Source organism: Neofelis nebulosa, chromosome 14 (genome assembly GCF_028018385.1).
Source record: "Neofelis nebulosa isolate mNeoNeb1 chromosome 14, mNeoNeb1.pri, whole genome shotgun sequence".
In the NCBI taxonomy this organism is placed as follows: Eukaryota; Metazoa; Chordata; class Mammalia; order Carnivora; family Felidae; genus Neofelis; species Neofelis nebulosa.
This window is the reverse complement of record NC_080795.1, coordinates 70,192,445-70,209,572: the sequence shown is the minus strand read 5'-3', so window position 1 is coordinate 70,209,572 and position 17,128 is coordinate 70,192,445. Positions and strand designations below refer to the sequence as shown.

Sequence of the window (17,128 nt, the reverse complement as noted above, 5' to 3'; positions counted from 1 at the left end):
AGTAGGTCTCCAGATGGGCAGCTTTGTTATCACCCACAGGGTTGGGACTGCGGGGAAACAGTTCGGTAAGAGTGCCTCCTGGAAGAGAACACCGTGTCACTGCAGAGAACGTTCTTTCCTCCAGGATGGCACAAATAAGAACCATTTATTCTCACAATTGCATATTCTCACAATGACTTTGTGAGTGCCACTTTCATGGTTAGGAAAAAAGAAAGAGGGGCAGAAAGAATGAGCCGTTTGACCCAACTTTCTCCATCCTTTCCAGAGACATGAAAGGAGAGATTCAGAATGTGTGACTTGTAGAATATCACACCAGTCCCCACCTCCCTTCTTCTTTGAATATCTCTTCCCCCACCCCTCAAAAATTTTCCTACCGAGGGAGTTGATCTTTGACAGTTAAGAGAAGTGACTAATACAGACAGAAACGGGACCCCGCTGATCCAACCAGTTCCAATTTAGGAGTGAGACATAAAGCCCCTCAGGATGGCTGGGTTGTAATTTCAAAACCCCTTGAAGTCATGTGGGGCCTGTTGAGGAGGGAGGAGAGAGGGGAAAATGACAAATATATATCTCCAGTAGAAAGATCGTTTTGCAAGAAGAGCCATGAGGTTCAAACCCAAGCCGGCCAGGGACCATTAAAGGAAAGGGGGAGTCTTACTGGCATTTTCCTGACAACCATGTAAGAGGAACTCAGGAAGGCTCTTCAGCAGACAAGTCAATGAAATCCAGCCAATCATTAATTCACAGGTATGGTAACAAAAAAGGCACTGAAGAAAGTCTTTGTGCTTTTTAAAAAAAATGCATGTTTTTTTAAAATGTTGTCTCCCTCTCCCCACCTTTATATAGCATAACTCAAAGCAACTGAGAAAGAAAAACAAAATAGACGTTTTTAACTTCAAACCCTAGAGCCTACATTTCCTGTGTCGTGTTGAGTACATTTGGTTGCTCTCTTACGCACTGACTTCAGATCCTGGCGGAGGGTCCTGGGTTGGACCCAGTAAACCCTAGTCTCGTCTCCAGCTTGGCATTCTTTTACCCCTCAGTCCTCCGTGAGCCTGCCTCCTTTGTAGCTGCTGGAGGAGACAAATGGTTCCTTTGTTTCGTCTCTTCAAAGGCTCCGTTTATTGTTCTGTAAGTGCTAACTCCCAGCCAATCTCAGACGTTTCCACACTTTGGCGCTCACTTGGCCTGTCTTTGCTATGGTCCTTTTGGGCGACATCTGTCCCCAGGATGGACCCTAGCGGGGTTGGAGGTGGAGGTGACTGCAAAGGAGACTCTCCCGGGGGAGATTTTTGCTGTTTAATCTCTGACCTTCCTCTGGAAGCCAGTGGGAATGGGAGCCTGCTCCTCTGGTGGGCTTGCAGAAGTCCCAGACCCAGGCTTCTGACTTTCTGTAGGTAGCTCACCTTTGTTCTTCGTTTTAGATTGTCTGTTCTTTCTGTAACTCCTTTCAAGTGGACTTGGTTACAGAAGAAGCTTTCTTTTTTCTTTCTTTTCATTTTTTCAACAATTTTATTTATTTTGAGAGAGAGAGATAGTGAGTGGGGGTAGGGCAGAGAAAGGGAGACAGAATCCCACGCAGGCTCCATGAGATGTCAACGCAGAGCCTGATGTGGGGCTCGAACTCACAAACCCGGAGATCATGACCTGAGCCGAAATCAAGAGTTGGAGGCTTAACCGACCGAGCCACTGGGGCACCCCACCGAAGGAGCTTTCTTGAAGGTACCTAGTGACCTCTGATCACCAAAGCCAATGACCTCTTTCCCATTTCCCTTCTTGACTTTGCTACTCTCTCTACAGGGGAACTGATGGCTTTTGGAAATGATTGCTCTTTTGAGTCTCATAAAACGATGGCTCTTAACTGGAGGTGATTTTGCCCCCCCCCCCCCACCCCAAGGGGATCTTTGGCAAAGTCTGGTGACAGTCTGAGTTGTTACAAAGGGGTGGGGCTACGGCAGAATGTCCTGGGGTGCCCAGCACAGCCCCATAATGGAAAGGTGTTGGGCCGGTGGGTCAGGTTGGGAATACCTGGTGTAGCTCCACATTCTGCTGAGGTCATTCTCACCTCACCAGTTTGGTCCCCCCTCTCCCTCACTCTTCCTCCTACACGTAGCTACGTGTAACTGCTGGAATCATCTCGCAGTGGACTCCTAATTGTTCCTACTCTCACACCCCATTTATTTTTGCACACTGATTCATTCTCTTCTTCATTTGAAAGTCTTCCGTGGCTTCCAATGGTCGAGAAGAGTCTCCATTTCTTGGACTCGGCATTCTAGGCCCACCTGCAGCTGCTCTCCACCTTCTCTTACTCTTCTTTCCACCAAGCCTACATGTCAGAGAGACAGGTGATTTATAGCCACTCTGAGTGACAAGCCAGCCTTCCCCTCAGCACTTTTGTTCAGATAGTTCCTCTAGTCTTACTGCCTCTTCTGGATTTATCTAAGAATTACCTTCCTTTCGGGACCCAGCGAAAGCCCTATTTTCTCTGTGGAGTCTCCCCTTGCTACCCAAGCCCATGACCATCTTACAGGATCATCAAAGTTTGGAGCTGGAAGGAGTGTTGGAGAACATCTAGTTAAGTGCTTTGGAAACACACATGTTTGCTCTCAGAGTGGGTTCAAGGGGATGCCTGGCTAATACGGACTCGCTGTGGCCTTTTCTAGCCATCAGAGAAGGGCATCCTCTTCTCCTCTACAAGACTGCAAATGTCACAAGTCGGCAGTCAAGTCTGGGTGAGTGATTAGTTAATCCTGTTACAGAGAACGGATGCATGTTCACACGCCTCTGGGTGAGAAATCTAACGGGTGGACTTTTCCAATTACTTTTTGGCTACGTAAGAATCAGCTTGCCCCGGGGGCCCATTCTGTCATGACCACTTGCTAAATCTGGCGCGTCACATGACCTCCCTGAACCCTATTTTCCTCATCTGTAAAATTGGACTGCCGTAACTGTCGCACCTATCTTATTGAAGATGTTGTAAGAAGGAGATAATGAGATAGTGCATTTCATACAGAGCCTTGTGCCTGGCCCTCACTTCGTGAGTGTTAGCCGTTGTTGGTATGGATCCTTGATTTAGCAGAAAATTATTTATTGAGCTATTTTAAGTTTAATCTATCACTATTTCACGGTGCTCTACAGAGGATTGCGTAACATCTATATCCTCTGTCACTTCATCCAGCATGAAGAATGGTGGACTGATACAAGCTTGTCGTTGGACAGATGAAAAAGTGAGGTCTGGCATCACAAAGAGATGACCGAATGTTTGCTGACTCATTCCTAACCCACCCCTCTCCGGACTCCGACTGCTATGGGACTTACTATTCCAGGCATATGCCATTTTATAGACCTGTTCATCCAGAGAGAGAAAATGCTGGAAGCAGAATTACGTATTGTTCCTAGTTAAGACAAACCAAGGCATTGTGTTAGAATTGCCGTCCTTTGACTGAATCCATATGCCGTCCAGGGGCTGACCACCAGGGAGTGGTCCTGGAAGGTCCAGAGCACAAGGGACTACCTTGGTCCCTGGCTACACGAGGCTTGTGCTGCAATCGGCATCTGCCTTCATGCCCTGGTGAGCTGGCCTGGACACTGGAAAAACTTTTTCTTCAAAGCACAGATGAGCGTCCAGATTTGGAAACTCTGACGTCTAGCCCACGTTTCTCCCTATCAGATTTCGGTTCATAGGTTGCTAACTCAGACGCTTACAGGGGCTGGCAGGGAATGTAAAAGGGGAATGCTACAGGGAGTGGTGGGGGGTCTGTACCAAACTGGAGAACGTTTGCCCGTGCGGGCCCGGCAGCTGCTTCCAATTTCTCAGGTAGAGGTAGAAATTCGGGTTTTAAAATGGTGGCAACTAATCTTAAAAATTATATGTAGAAACAAAACATGTCGGTGAGGGAGATTCGGCTCTCGGGCTGCCAGTCTGAGGTCTCTGCTTTTAGGGAATCCAGCTGATGGGTACTCTTGCAGGAGATTTTCCTGATGATTTCCCCCTTCCCTTGAGAGTCTTGACTGGTCCCTCGTTCTTTTGTGATAGGAAATCTAACAGGGTACTGCTTTGGTGGGTTTTCACATCTGAGTCCTTGAGCAGAAGCTTCTGGGGTCGGGACAGATTGTGCCTTATTCACGTGTGCATCTGCCGAGGAAGTCAACGCGTTGCACAACTCTGGGGCCGCCATTCGCAGAGCATGTGGTCCTCAGGGTCTGCCTAGCACAGTGCCTGGTGCACGGTGGGACCTGGGGCAAACAGAAGGAGCTTCCAAAGGAGGCATACCCAGCCCAGCCCAGTTTGTTTTGGAAGTGTGGATGACCGCTCGTCTTTCTTTTTTTAAAAAATTGATTTATTATTTATTTTGAGAGAGAGAGAGAGAGAACTGGCACGAGTGGGGGAGGGGGCAGAGAGCGAGGGAGAGGGAGAATTCCAAGCGGGCTCTGCACCGTCAGGGCAAAGCCCAACTAGGGGCTCAGTCTCGCGAATCATGAGATCAGGACCTGAGTTGAAACGAAAAGCTGGACACGCTTAACCCACTGTGCCCCCCAGGTGCTCCCAGACCGGTTCTAATCAAAAGAGAGAGAGAGGAGCTTTGAGAATTCTTCCTTGCTTTGGCTCCCCTGATCTGTGGGTCTCGTTCACGTGTCCTTGATGACAAGGGAGATCCGAGATGCTTGGGGCGAGGGGGATGGAGACAGGAGCCGGTCCAGAGCCAGGCCAAGTAGATTGGACTCCCTGACCAAAAACCAGAAGCAATAAAATAAAAACCAAACTAGGGTTTGTAACAGCTTTAAACACCACCGCTTGCGGAGCTCTTTCCTCATAAGTTTACAAACCCACCGAGGGGAAAATCCTCCCAGAATTGATGAGAGGAGGGAGGGGCCGGTGTGGGAATATGGCACGATAGGTGCCAGGTCGGGAGAAGCTCACGACGTCAGAGTTTTCCCGTGGAAAGTGATGACCCTTTACAGGGTCATAAAATCAGTGTAATTCGTGGTGGTCGACATTTTTCACAGAAATGCACTAGCAGAGAACATATCAAAGCCATCGAAGACTATTGCTAAGTACGGTTTTATCTTCTTCTCTGTGTTTCTCGGTCTCTCTGTCTCTGTCTCTCTCTCTCTGTGTCGACTTGGCCGTGGTGCAAACTGCATCATCTCTAACTGCGAGTGAACAGTGTCAGACAGCCACTGTAAGACGTCCTTAAATCTCCACAGTAGCCCTATGAAGTGTGTGGATGAGTATTCCATTTTACAGATGGGAAGTGGGAGGTGTTTCAAAGACTTGCTCGGATTCACACAGCGAGTGGCAGAGACGGGATCCAGCGTCAAGTCCTTCTGATGCCACAGCCTCCCCCGTATCTGCTCTGCTATCACGTGCCCGCGGCCCTGGGACCAGGGGCTTGCTATTTCTCGGCGGCTGCTGCTGCTGCTGAGGGCAGGTTTCCTTTGGAAAATGCTGGAGGAGTCGAGGAGAGCACTTACCTCTCAGTGCCGCCCCTTCCCTGGTGCCTAGGGCCAGAGACATATGGGCGTCAAGGAGAACATTAGTGTTAGGACGATGAATACATATAAATGGACGAGTCCTTGCCCTCCAAAGAGCTTGGTAAAGAACACATTCTCTCTCTCTCTCTCTCTCTGCCTGGAAAGTTTTGTAAGGCAGCTTAGCAACATTTTCACTTGTGCAGTAGACTTGTGTTGGTGAGGCGATGAGGGCAGAGGAAGAGGCAGGGGTGGTGGACGGAGGAGAGAACCCAGCCTTGCGATCCTAGAACCCTGGCGGTCCTGCAGGTCAGGTGAAAATTCTGGCCCTGAGTTGGGATGCGGCGCCTTGGAAAAATTCCTCCCCCAGGATGAGCCTCCGTGTCTCCGGTCTCTGTAGAAAGTGGTGACAACGGTAACTGCCCCGTGGGGTTAAATGGGAGCACACGCCCTCAGAAACCATAGCTGCTTTGTGGTTAACTTAGCGGTATCCTCGTCTGGGAGCTTCCAGGGTCTTCATTTTCTCCGACTGGAATGCGGTCCCCTACCTCAGGGGCTGATTCGAGGGTTCGGGGCGAGAATGCACGGTAGGTTCCAAGCTGTGTGCCTTAGCTGGCACGTTGGGGGACGTCCACCTGCCGTAGGTCTTATTACTGGGGGTGAAGCACGGGCCGGTGACTCTGCCCGTCACTTTCTGCTCGCACAGCCGGGTGGTCACTGCACCCAGCCTCCGGGCCGCGAGGTAAGGCGGACTCCTGTCTGTGCCCCTCAGTTCAAACGCACAGTCCAAACCCCATCAGTGCCTTTGGAAACCCTTGCTGCTGTCTGTGGGCCATCTTGGCATTATCACGGTCATTTTCGTCTCCGCGGGGAGGAGTGGGGGCAGGGCGTAGATGTTGGGAACTGGCCAGGGAACTTCACAGGCCCCACAAAGAATTTTTTTTTTTTTAAAGTGTTGATTTGGTAAGAGGCAGAGGGGAATTCCGTGGATAAATAATAATTTATGCAAGGGAGGCCATCTGCTTCCCTGTTGAAGCATGAGTGCATAATTGCAGGCTCATTTCCCTTCCCATTGCTTGCCCTTTACCTTTCAACCCCTTAAATAATTATATTGACACCTCCCTAGCTGACTGGGTGGGGGGGGGGGGAGAGGCGTGGGGTGCCCAGCTTGGATGCTGGCTATAGACGGTTTGCCATAAAACTGAAATAATTAATTTTAATGCATTAGAGGATTAAACACTAAATAAGAACATATTGAAGTTCTGGAGGGTATATCTGAATGTTGTGCTGGAAATTAATAAAAACTGGCTTCACTGGAGACATTCAATTGTAAATTAAATTTCGTCTTTGAACAAAGACTCTGTTATAGGGCTCTCTAATTAGATTAGGAATCAAAACCGGTGTTCCCCAAGCCCTCTCCACGCCACCCTGCGCTTACCCTGGCTTCTACGAGAATGTTTTGGGACTCTGGATTTATGTACGAATTCTTCTGTCTCTCCTTGCAGCTTGGGTGAATTCTGGCGGAGGCGGGGAGGGGTAAACCTGGTTTTGTGGGGGGTGGTGGTGAGGTGCAGGCTCAGGGGTCATTTTGGGAGTCGTGCTGAAGCGCTTCCAGCCGAGAGAGCAAAACGGCTTGAGGACCGACGCTTGCCTGCTGATATAGAGGCGCCCGGGTGGCTCAGTTGGTTGGGCATCCGACTCTTGATTTTGGCGCAGGTCGTGATCTCTTTACAGTCGTGGAATCAGGCTCCGTGCTGAGCGTGGAACCTGCTTGGGATTCTGTCCCTTCCTCTCCCTCTGCCCCTCCTCTCCTCCTCCTCAAAAAAAAGTCCACATTTTATCATTGTTTTGCTATGGTAAAGAACACTTGTAGGAACATCTTGGGGCATACAGCTTTTATCTACAGAATCATTTCCTTAGGGTAGAGTCTTAGAAGTAGAAATATCGAGTTGGATGTGTTTCTAAGGCCCTTGATATATATTGCTAAAGCACTTGCAGAAAGGTATCGAGGTGATTGAGACTGCCTTAAATATGTATGACAGTGTTAGCACTGGGTTTATTATCTTTCTAAAAAGTCCTTTGCTTTAATCTGCATTTTGTTGATTAACAGTGAGAACAAATCTAATAATTATATAAACAACGGAAGCACATCTTAATTGATATGCCAATTAAAAAAATAGATACGACATTATTGGTGTGTTTTCCTGAAGGAGCCCCCCCCCCCCCAAAAGACTGAATGAGAGCATTTGTTGGTGAGGATAAGAGAACGAAGTGGCCCAAACAGCCTCAATAAAACTGCTGATAGTGGGATTTGCAGATAAGGCAGAAGGACATATGGCTGGACCATTTCTCTGTAGCTTATTCTTTGTGCCTTATCAGCGTAGAGGCCTGCTCCCCGGCAAATGAGCTACACCTGGCAGTGCAATAAAAAGATGTGTGCGGAGCAGGTGGACAGAGGGAGCTGCCGGAGACAGCTCCCAGCGCGTAGGACAGGATTGAAGGTATAGAACGTTGTGACTGGAGAAGGCTTAGCCAACACCGCGAATTGACGTGTCTTTAAACATTTTAGTCTAGTTTCACTGCCCAGTGGAGTATTTTATTTTATTATTTTATTTTACTGTTTAAACTGTTAAAACACGTTTATTTATTTTTGGGAGAGAGAGCGCGGGCGCGCACGCGCGCACGCAGGTGGGGGAGGGGCAGAGCGAGAGGGAGAGAGAGAATCCCAAGCAGGCTCTGCACTGTTGGTGCAGAGCCTGATGTGGGGCTTGAACTCACGAACCCGTGAACCTGAGTAGACATCAAGGGTGGGGCGCTTAACCCGCCGAGCCACCCAGGGGAACCTGGAATATTTTATTTCCGCACGAAGTCGGACCTTGTCTCCAGATGAGGTACGAGTGTGATCCCAGGGACACGCTCCAGGATGGAGAGATTTTCGTCCTGCGACTTTCCTCCGAGCACTCAGGTGTATTGATCCGAGTCCAGAGTGCCAACTGTTGCACGATGGAACCCACTCGCTCAGGTGTATTTATCATTCCGTCCTCACAGCAACCCAATCAGAAGGATATACCGTTCTTATTTACATCCTGCACAGGAGGTAACCGCAGTACGAGGAGGTTAAATAATGTGTCTGCAATCAGTGAGTAAACAGGAGAGCGGAGATTCAAACCGAGGCAGTCTGAAGAGGGCAGGAGAGAGACTTTGAAACTGGAGAGCACAAACTATGATTAGGCGGATAGTCACTGGGAAAATGCAGTCCATTAGGGTAGATGTCCTGACTTAAAAAAAAAAAAAATCTGAATTGTCAGCGAAAATGATATTAGCCAATCTTGGCTTCCTGAAAGATATCAATGAAATCACGTGGGTGAAGTGAGCACGAGACAGAGATGTCAGGGAGGGTCAGTAGAGCCTCTTGTAGCCATCTGAGGGTCGGAACCGGAAGAAATAAGTGGAACATTCCTATTCACAGTCCATTCACTTCCTACTCACGAAGCAGGAAGTGGACAGAGAACAGATGCCCTGAAGTTCAAGTCCTGCTGTCCACGCTCTTGCAATCCAAATGGCTCAAACACTCTGAGCCTCAGTCCCCTCATCTTTAAAATGGGTGTAATAATGGCACCAACCTCACCAGGTTCTTGGGAATAAATGAGACCATGCGCGTAATCTGCTGCTTTTGTCTGGCACGTCACATGTGCTCAGCAAATACTCACGGTTAATGGGCAGTTATTCTTGCTTTCAGGAAGGGTCTGGTTAGCCTCACCTGTGTACTCCCCTGGGTTAGTGGAAATGTCTTGGGTGACCCAGGAAAGGAATGAGACAGAGTCCTGAGGCCAAAGATTTTAGCTACAAATTCCCTCGCCTTGATAGGTGTTGATGGGTAAGAATTGTTGAGAGGCAGGACTTCATAACTTATCTAAATGTAAAGGTGGATCAGGACGAAGGGAGTGGACACAAGGTCCACTCAGAAAATAGACTCAGAAGCACCTAGAAGTAAGGCCTTTTTTGACATGGGTTGTGAGTTGTGTTCCTTTTATTTATTGATTGATTTTACACTTATTTATTTTTGGGAGACGGAGAACAAGCAGGGGAGGAACAGAGAGATGGAGGAGACACAGAATCCGAAGCAGGCTCCAGGCTCCAAGCTGTCAGCACAGAGCCGGATGCGGGGCTTGAACTCACGAACGGTGAGATCATGACCTGAGCTGAAGTCGGACGCTTAACCAACTGAGCCACCCAGGCGCCCAGAGTTGTGTTCCTTTTAGCTGACCAGGATGAGCAAAAGAAAACAAAAGGGGAAAATGTAGCACTTCTCCGTTACTTAGGATCAAAATAGGGGTCTCTGGAATGCTGGGCTGGCTCAGTTGGTAGAGTGTGTGACTCTTGACCCTGGGGTTGTAAGTTTGAGCTCCGCTTTGTGGGTAGATAGTCCTTAAAAAAAAAATGAAACGTTTAAAACAAAAACAAAACACAGATCTCTGATATGGAAAGCAACATTCAGCCCTTGCCTCTGGAAAATCAACTAAATCTAAGTTGAATGAGTTAGAAAGAATTCTGGCCATAAAACAAGGTGCTTGAATCCACAGATCACCTTTTGTGAATAAATCATCTAAATATTACATCAGAGCTCGAACAAAAGTTCTGTGTCTCTAAAGTGACACTTTTTTTTTTTTTAAGAGAGAGAGAGAGAGAGAAAGAGAAAGAGAGAAAGAGAACCTGAGCAGGAGAGGGACAAAGGTGGGGGGAAGAGAGAGAATCTTAAGCAGGGTCCATGATGTGGGGCTCGATCCCACGACCCTGGGATCATGACCTAAACTGAAATCAAGAGTCAGACACTGAACCGATTTAGCCACCCAGTCGTCCTCACTCTATTATTAAAAAAAAAAAAAAAAAGGAACAGAGTGAAAGGAGACCACGGAGACAATCAGAATCCTTTTAAACTCCAAATAAGGCACTTAACTAAGTAACATTTAAAAAAACCAAACAAACACTGGGCTTTGGAACTAGACTCGTCATATAAATAGCTATCATTCATGCAGCATGTGCCATGTTCTAAATTCTACATCTAAAGCTTGATGCACCATGATTTCATTTTATTAACATTTTTTTAAAAATTAAAAAATATTTTTTAATGTTTATTTATTTTTGAGAGAGAGAGAGAGAGAGAGAGAGAGACAGAGCGCAAGAGGGGGAGGGGCAGAGAGAGAAGGAGACACAGAATCCAAAGCAGGCTCCAGGCTCTGAGCTGTCAGCACAGAACCTGATGTGGGTCTCGAACTGAAATGATGACCTGAGCTGAAGTCGGATGCTTCACCGATTGAGCTACCCAGACACCCCTTATTAACATTTTTTTATTAAAAAATATTTTTAAAGAATTTATTTTTTTAGAGCAATTTAGTGTTCACAGCATAATTGAGAAGTTGGTATTTCCCATATATTCCCCGCCCCACACATGCACAGCCTCCCCCTACTATCTACAACACTCACTGGATGGTCCACTTTCCACCGAAGATGAACCCACATTGACACATTATGATCCACTGAAGTTCAGTTTACCTGAGAGTTCACTCTTGGCATTATAGTTTCTAGGGTTTGGACAAATTTATAGTGACATGTATTCATCATTATGGTATCATCCATTTTTTTTTTAATGCCCTAAACATTCTGTTCAATCTATTCATCCTTCTCTCACCCCCTACCCCTGTCCAGAACCACTGATATTTTTACTGTCTGCACAGTTTTGCTTTTCCCAGAATGGCAAAGAGTTGAAATCACACAGCATGTAGCCTTTTCAAATTGGTTTCTTTCACTTAGTAACATGCACGGAAGATTTCTCAATGTCTTTTCATGCCTTGATAGCTCATTTCGTTTCAGCCCTGAGTAATATTCCATTGTGTGGATGTCCCATGCTATCTACCCACTTACTTACAGGACATCTTGGTTGCTTCCAAGTTTTGGCAACTATGAATAGAGCTGCTATAAAAATCTCTGTGTAGGTTTTTGCGTGGACACAAAAGTTTTCAGTTGTTTTGGATAAATATCAAGGAGCCTGATTACTATTGTTTCGTTTCAAGTTTTCCAGCAGCCCTTATGGTATGATCATCCTCATCCACATTTTACAGATGAGAAAACTAGGCTCAGAGAGTCATGATTTACCTAAACACACACAGTCAGACTAGATCAGACGGGGTCCTTGTTGCTGATGTGATGCACTAGGAGTCAGAAGGCAGTCTTGCTCCCAGTTTTGCCCAGACACCTGGATACCCTCAATCTGCTAACTCAGCCTCTCCTCTGTAAAACAATGATTTGTGTTCTATGGCTTCACAGTGTCCTCGTCAAATGCAATCCTGGGCAGAAAACCACTTTGGATTTCTCGTGTTTCCAGTTAGCGCTGGGGACAAGTCACCGTGTCTCTGGGCTTCATGGTCACATCTGCTCAGTGAAAGCTTCGGACTCCTCTCTGGTTCTGGAAGTGTAGGATTTTGCATCTTCACACCTCTCTTGGTGCCTCAGTGGTGATTTGGAGACCCTGGCTCTCAGGTGGAGGGATGGGAAGCTGGGAATGCTTCTAGTTGAGCCTTGGGGTTGAATAACGTTGGTGATTTTGAAGTCTCATTATCTTACTCCCTGATGTTTCGCTTCTAAACAACTGTAGTTCTTGAGGGCGGGTGTTGGGATAGCAGTGTTGGAAGTAGTTCCACTGGGGAAGGTGAAGGGTATGCGGGGTCTTTAATTCAGAATCGTGGTGACCAGATGCTGCTCAGAGTTGGTCTCCAGGGTGCCCCAGCCTCAAGCAAGGACCATACGGTGTTTGGAATTGAGTGTGATATTAAGTGGGGGCTGGGTGTTGGAGGAGAACATAGCAAGGGGTAGGGATAATACCCTGCAGTTGCCAGCTTGGTTGTAATCTCCGTGCTCTCACCCCACAGCTCTGTGACCCCAAGCTCTCCACGCCTGGCTTTCCATAAAGCAAGGATGGTAACACTCTCCTAACTGGTGTCTTAAGAAAGAAAGACGTGGGAAGCCCTGTCTGGTGCCTAGTGTGCCGTTGTCCAGCTCACACTCTACAGAGGATGGTCTGGTCCTTGAAGGGGCGGGAAGCTGCCCTGGTTGTGCTTTCTAACAGAGCTGTGACGCGTCACAGAGGATGGCACGAGGATGACACCTTCGTGTTTTTGTTCTCCTGCAGTGAGGTGTGGGCTGGGCAGTGGGAAGGGGGGAGCCAGGCGCTGCCGTACATAAGTCCTACCCTTATAAAAATGCTCTAATGTGGTTACTCTTCTTCCCACTGATACAAGAAGACATTGAGGGGCTGGCCTTATGACCAGCTTTGGCCATCGCAGCGAGATAAAGTTGTTGGCTTGCCGTTTCCAAGTCCAGGTCTCGAGGAGCTTTGTGTACTTTTCCTGCTCTTTCTTAGAAACCTGCCAGTTGCCACGAAGACAAACAAGCTGGAATGCTGGAGGGTGGGATACGAGATGGAGTAGATTCAAGGCGGCCCTGCCCCAAGCCAGCCATGTCCTAGAGGCAGAACTGCCTCATTGAGCTACAGCTGAATGCGGATGCACGAGTGAGCCCAGCCCAGACTAGAACCACCCAGCAGAGCCCCACCCAAACCTCCTACCCCACACAGTTGTGGGCTAAATGAATGGCACTCCTTTTTTTTGGGGGGGGGGGAGGGTGATAGTTTCAAGTTTATGGAAGGGTTGGAAAGATAATATGTCCACCACCCAGTTTCAATTCCCCCCAGTGTTATCATCTTACACTACTGTGGTACAAGTCTCTTTGTCAAAAGTAACAAACCAGCAATGGTAATGCTACTATGAACTAACCTGCAGGCAGTATTTGGAATAACGCCATTTTTCTATTCCAGGATCCAATCCAAGACGCCAAATGCAAAGACTAAGTCTTTCCTTAGTCTCCTCTGACCTGTGAGAGCTTCTCAGTCTTCCTTGTTTTCCTGACTTTGACAGCTGTAGGTTTGCTGGTTAGGAATTCTGTAGAATGTCCTTCCACTTGGGTTTGCCTGATTTTTTTTTTTTTCTTTTCATGAGTAGACTGGAGTTCTCAGGTTTGGGAAAAAATACCACAGATGTGAAGTAAAATGTCCTTCTCATCACATTATACCAGGGGGAACGTGAGATCCACTTGACATCATTCGGTGATGTTAACTTTGACACTTTTAAAAAAAAGTATGGGACACTTCATGAATTGGCCTGCCATCCTTGCACAGGGGCCATGCTAGTCTTCTCTGTATCGTTCCAGTTTTAGTATATGTGCTGCTGAAGCGAGCACCGCTTTGACACTTAATTAGAACAGTGTTTTCCAGGTTTCTCCCCTGTAAAGTTACTCTTTTTCTAAAGCATCTGCATTTTGGAGTGGTTTGTTTTGCAGCAGTTGATAGCTGTTACATACTGCTTCCTCACTGCATTCATGCCTTTCTGAATTTGGTTTTTCCAAGTTATTTCCCGGACTGTTTTCTGACTTTAGTCTTTTGGTCGACAATCCGTTGTCACGTTGCCTTGGACGTCGATCGTGCCGAAGCAAAGTTGTAATTTCGCTTTCGAAATTCTAAGAATCGTTCTGGGTTCTGGTCAAATGCTGCTGCCTTTGTAAACCTTCCGTGGCTCACTCTGTAAACCCTTCGAGTATTAATTCACTCATTCGTTTATTTTGTGGAGCACTGTCTACATGCCAGTGTCTCTTCTAGGCTTTGGGCCCCAGCCATGTACCAGACAATTCTCAGGAAACTCGCCAGGAGGGAGCTACACAATTAACCCAGAAGTCAAATACTTTAAAGAGAAGTGTGTAACTTTGGTTTTCTCTGATATGCATGTTCTCATGTTGGAGGCATTGAATTGTAATCTTCCTGTGCATCTCAGCTAATCAATCAGTTGATAACCAGTTCAGTAAATATTTAGTGTGCATGTACCATGAACCAGGAATTGTGATAGGTGTCTACAATGGAATATGTCATGTTGCTCTTAGAGTCACAGAACGCAGGCATTGTCTTATCCAATTCTACTGTTTTTATTTTATTTTGTTTTGTTTTATTTAATTTAAAATTTAAAATTTTATTTTAAGTAAACTCTACACCACATGTGGGGCTCAAACTCATGACCCCAAGATCAAGGGTTGCATGCTTTATTGACTGAGCAGGCTAGGAGTCCCCAGTTCATTCTGTTGTTAAACTATGAAACAAGAACAACAGAGGGATGGCTTCCTGGGCAGATCGGGGGCTCCAATCCAGGACCAAGAAGTTCTAGCATGGGGTTGTGTCTGACTGCTCTCTTGGCTAACATAAAAGAAATGGCTGGCAGATCTCAAAGGTGAGAGCAAATTCACTACCACAGAGTTGGGGACAGGAGGTTGGGATGTCATTTACCCAGAAACTGATCTTCCTCCAGGGTCAGAATATGAGACCAATTCATCTCCCCAGAATTGAGACTGCCCTGGAGTGAAAGCAGTACTCATCGAACTTGCCCCTTTGACTGAAGATCAGTCATCTTATCCATGTGTTTGTTGTCTGTTTTCCCTACTGGGATATAAACTTCACAGAGACTTGTCTGTCCTTTTTACTTCTATATTAATCACATAAATCAGAGCCTGATATTTAGTAGGCATAAATACCCATGGCACAATTGAGTGAATAATGATTAAAAAAATTTTTTTTGAGAGAGGGCACAAGTGAGCGAGGGGCAAAGAGAAAGAGAGGGAGAAAGAGAGAGAGAAGTGGGGCCCCAGCTCACCTGATGAGGTACTCGAACTCAGGAACTGTGAGATCATGACCTGAGCCAAAGTCAGATGCTTCACTGACTGAGCCACACAGACAGCTGAGTGAATATTGATTCATGAAGGGCCATGGGGCCATGGTCAGTGACTTATATCATAGGAAAACTTGACTGTGTCCTCTTGTCCAAAATCCTATCCTTCCATGGCTCCCCATAGCTGGTAAACTAAGCCCAATACTTCAACATTTATTGGCAAGAGCTCTTTGAATTGTAAACAATAGAAACTAATATCAAATGAGCCCAATCAAACAATATACCACATATTTTATTTTATTTTTTATTTTAGAGAGAGTGAGAGAGTGTTTGTGAGCACAGGAGAGGGGGCAGACGGAGAGAGAAAGAGAATCCTAAGCAGGCTTCACGCTCAGCTTGGAACCTGATGCAGGGCTTGATCCCATGACTCTGGGATCATGACCTGAGCTGAAATCAAGAGTTGGACACAACCAAGTGAACCCCCCAGGTGCCCTTACAACACATTTTAAGAAGCAACAACATTTATTGCTTACCCAACTTTTTTTTTTTTTTTTTTCTTATTTAGGTACAATTGGATCAAGGAGTTCGGTTGACACATCAAAATTGACACCTCTTCCTCCTAGATCAATTGTTTTCCCTGTTGGCTTCACTCTCAGGCAGACTCTCCCCATGTAGCAGTTCTTGGTTACATGAACGAAAACATCCCCTTCTTTTCCTTAAGCCAGTTTGAGTTGGGTTTCTGTCACTTTAAATAAAGAAAACGTCTTGACTAATACTCTCTCAACTCTTCAGAGCATGGCATGGTGTTGATAAATGGAATGAATAAAGAAATGGGACCTGAGGATGGAGAAACTGAGTCTCATGATACTTCAAGCCTCTCTTGCTGATTGTCCCCCAGGAAGCTTGAGTTCAGTGACTTTTTTTTTTTTTTTTTTACATGTATTTATTTTGAGAGAGAGAGCACGAGAAAGAGAGCAAGCCAGGGAGGGCAGAGAGCGTGAGGGAAAGAAAGAATCCCAGCCAAGGTCTGCGCTATCAGTGGAGACCCGGACATGGGGCTCTATTTCATGAACTGTGAGATCATGGCCTGAGCCGAGATCAAGAGTTGGATGCTTGACCGACTGAGCCACCCAGGCGCCCCGAGTTCACTGACTTTTTAACAAAAGCTCGCCTTCCGTAGGCAAATATCGCTGAACAGCGTAGGTTCATCTGAGGGTTCTTCCTGGGGGAATCAAGATCCTGTGAGAATCCAATGTGTCTTATGTTAAACCACTGAAATTTCAAGGTTTCTTTATTACCGCGTGTTATTGGTTACTTACATGTTAAACATTCAGTTTGTTTTACAGTTGCTGAATTTAGAACATCCCTTTCATCTGAAGATAACTAGTCATGATGGGTTGAAAAGGTAGGTGTTTCCAGCTCCTCTCAAAGTGGAGGTGGCAGGGCTCACTCCATATCCTTAACTCTGTACAATGACGGCTGTGACAGTGACCTCCAGATTTCTCAGGATATCCAGAGCTTCCAGAGATCGCCATCATCACTCAGCTTTTAGATGCTGCTACTTGGCTGCGCAAAGCATCCTGCCATTGACCTGTTGCTGCTTCCGTTAGACCTGTCAGGGAATTCCGTTGTGTTCTTTTTTTGTTTTTACAGAGCTACTCAAAATTCAAGTATGATGCAAAAGAAAGGTGAGACATGTCGCAGAGGTCATTAGTGCACACGATGTCCAGGGGTTTCCGTTGTGTCCCAGCTCCCCTTGCAGGAAGGTTGGGGCCCGTGATTGATTCTGGCCAATGGACTGTGAGAAGCAGGGGTCTGTGTGACTTCCACGTCCAGGCAATTAAAAGCATTGTGCCTCCCTTTTTTTCTTTCTTGTGGGGGGTGATCATGGAATC

The 17,128-nt window shown here is 46.6% G+C and overlaps 1 long non-coding RNA gene and 1 other non-coding gene across 2 annotated transcripts; one reads left to right on the top strand and one right to left on the bottom strand.

Annotated features, from left to right (window-relative positions):
• Nucleotides 1–1,116: 1,116 nt before the first annotated feature.
• LOC131494625 (uncharacterized) lies at nt 1,117–16,132 on the top strand. The gene is made up of 3 exons (XR_009253500.1): nt 1,117–1,722; nt 2,531–2,732; nt 15,799–16,132. It is a non-coding gene; the product is annotated as an uncharacterized LOC131494625 (long non-coding RNA).
• LOC131495191 (U6 spliceosomal RNA) lies at nt 13,658–13,764 on the bottom strand. Its single transcript, XR_009253822.1, has one exon. It is a non-coding gene; the product is annotated as a U6 spliceosomal RNA (small nuclear RNA).
• Nucleotides 16,133–17,128: the final 996 nt, after the last annotated feature.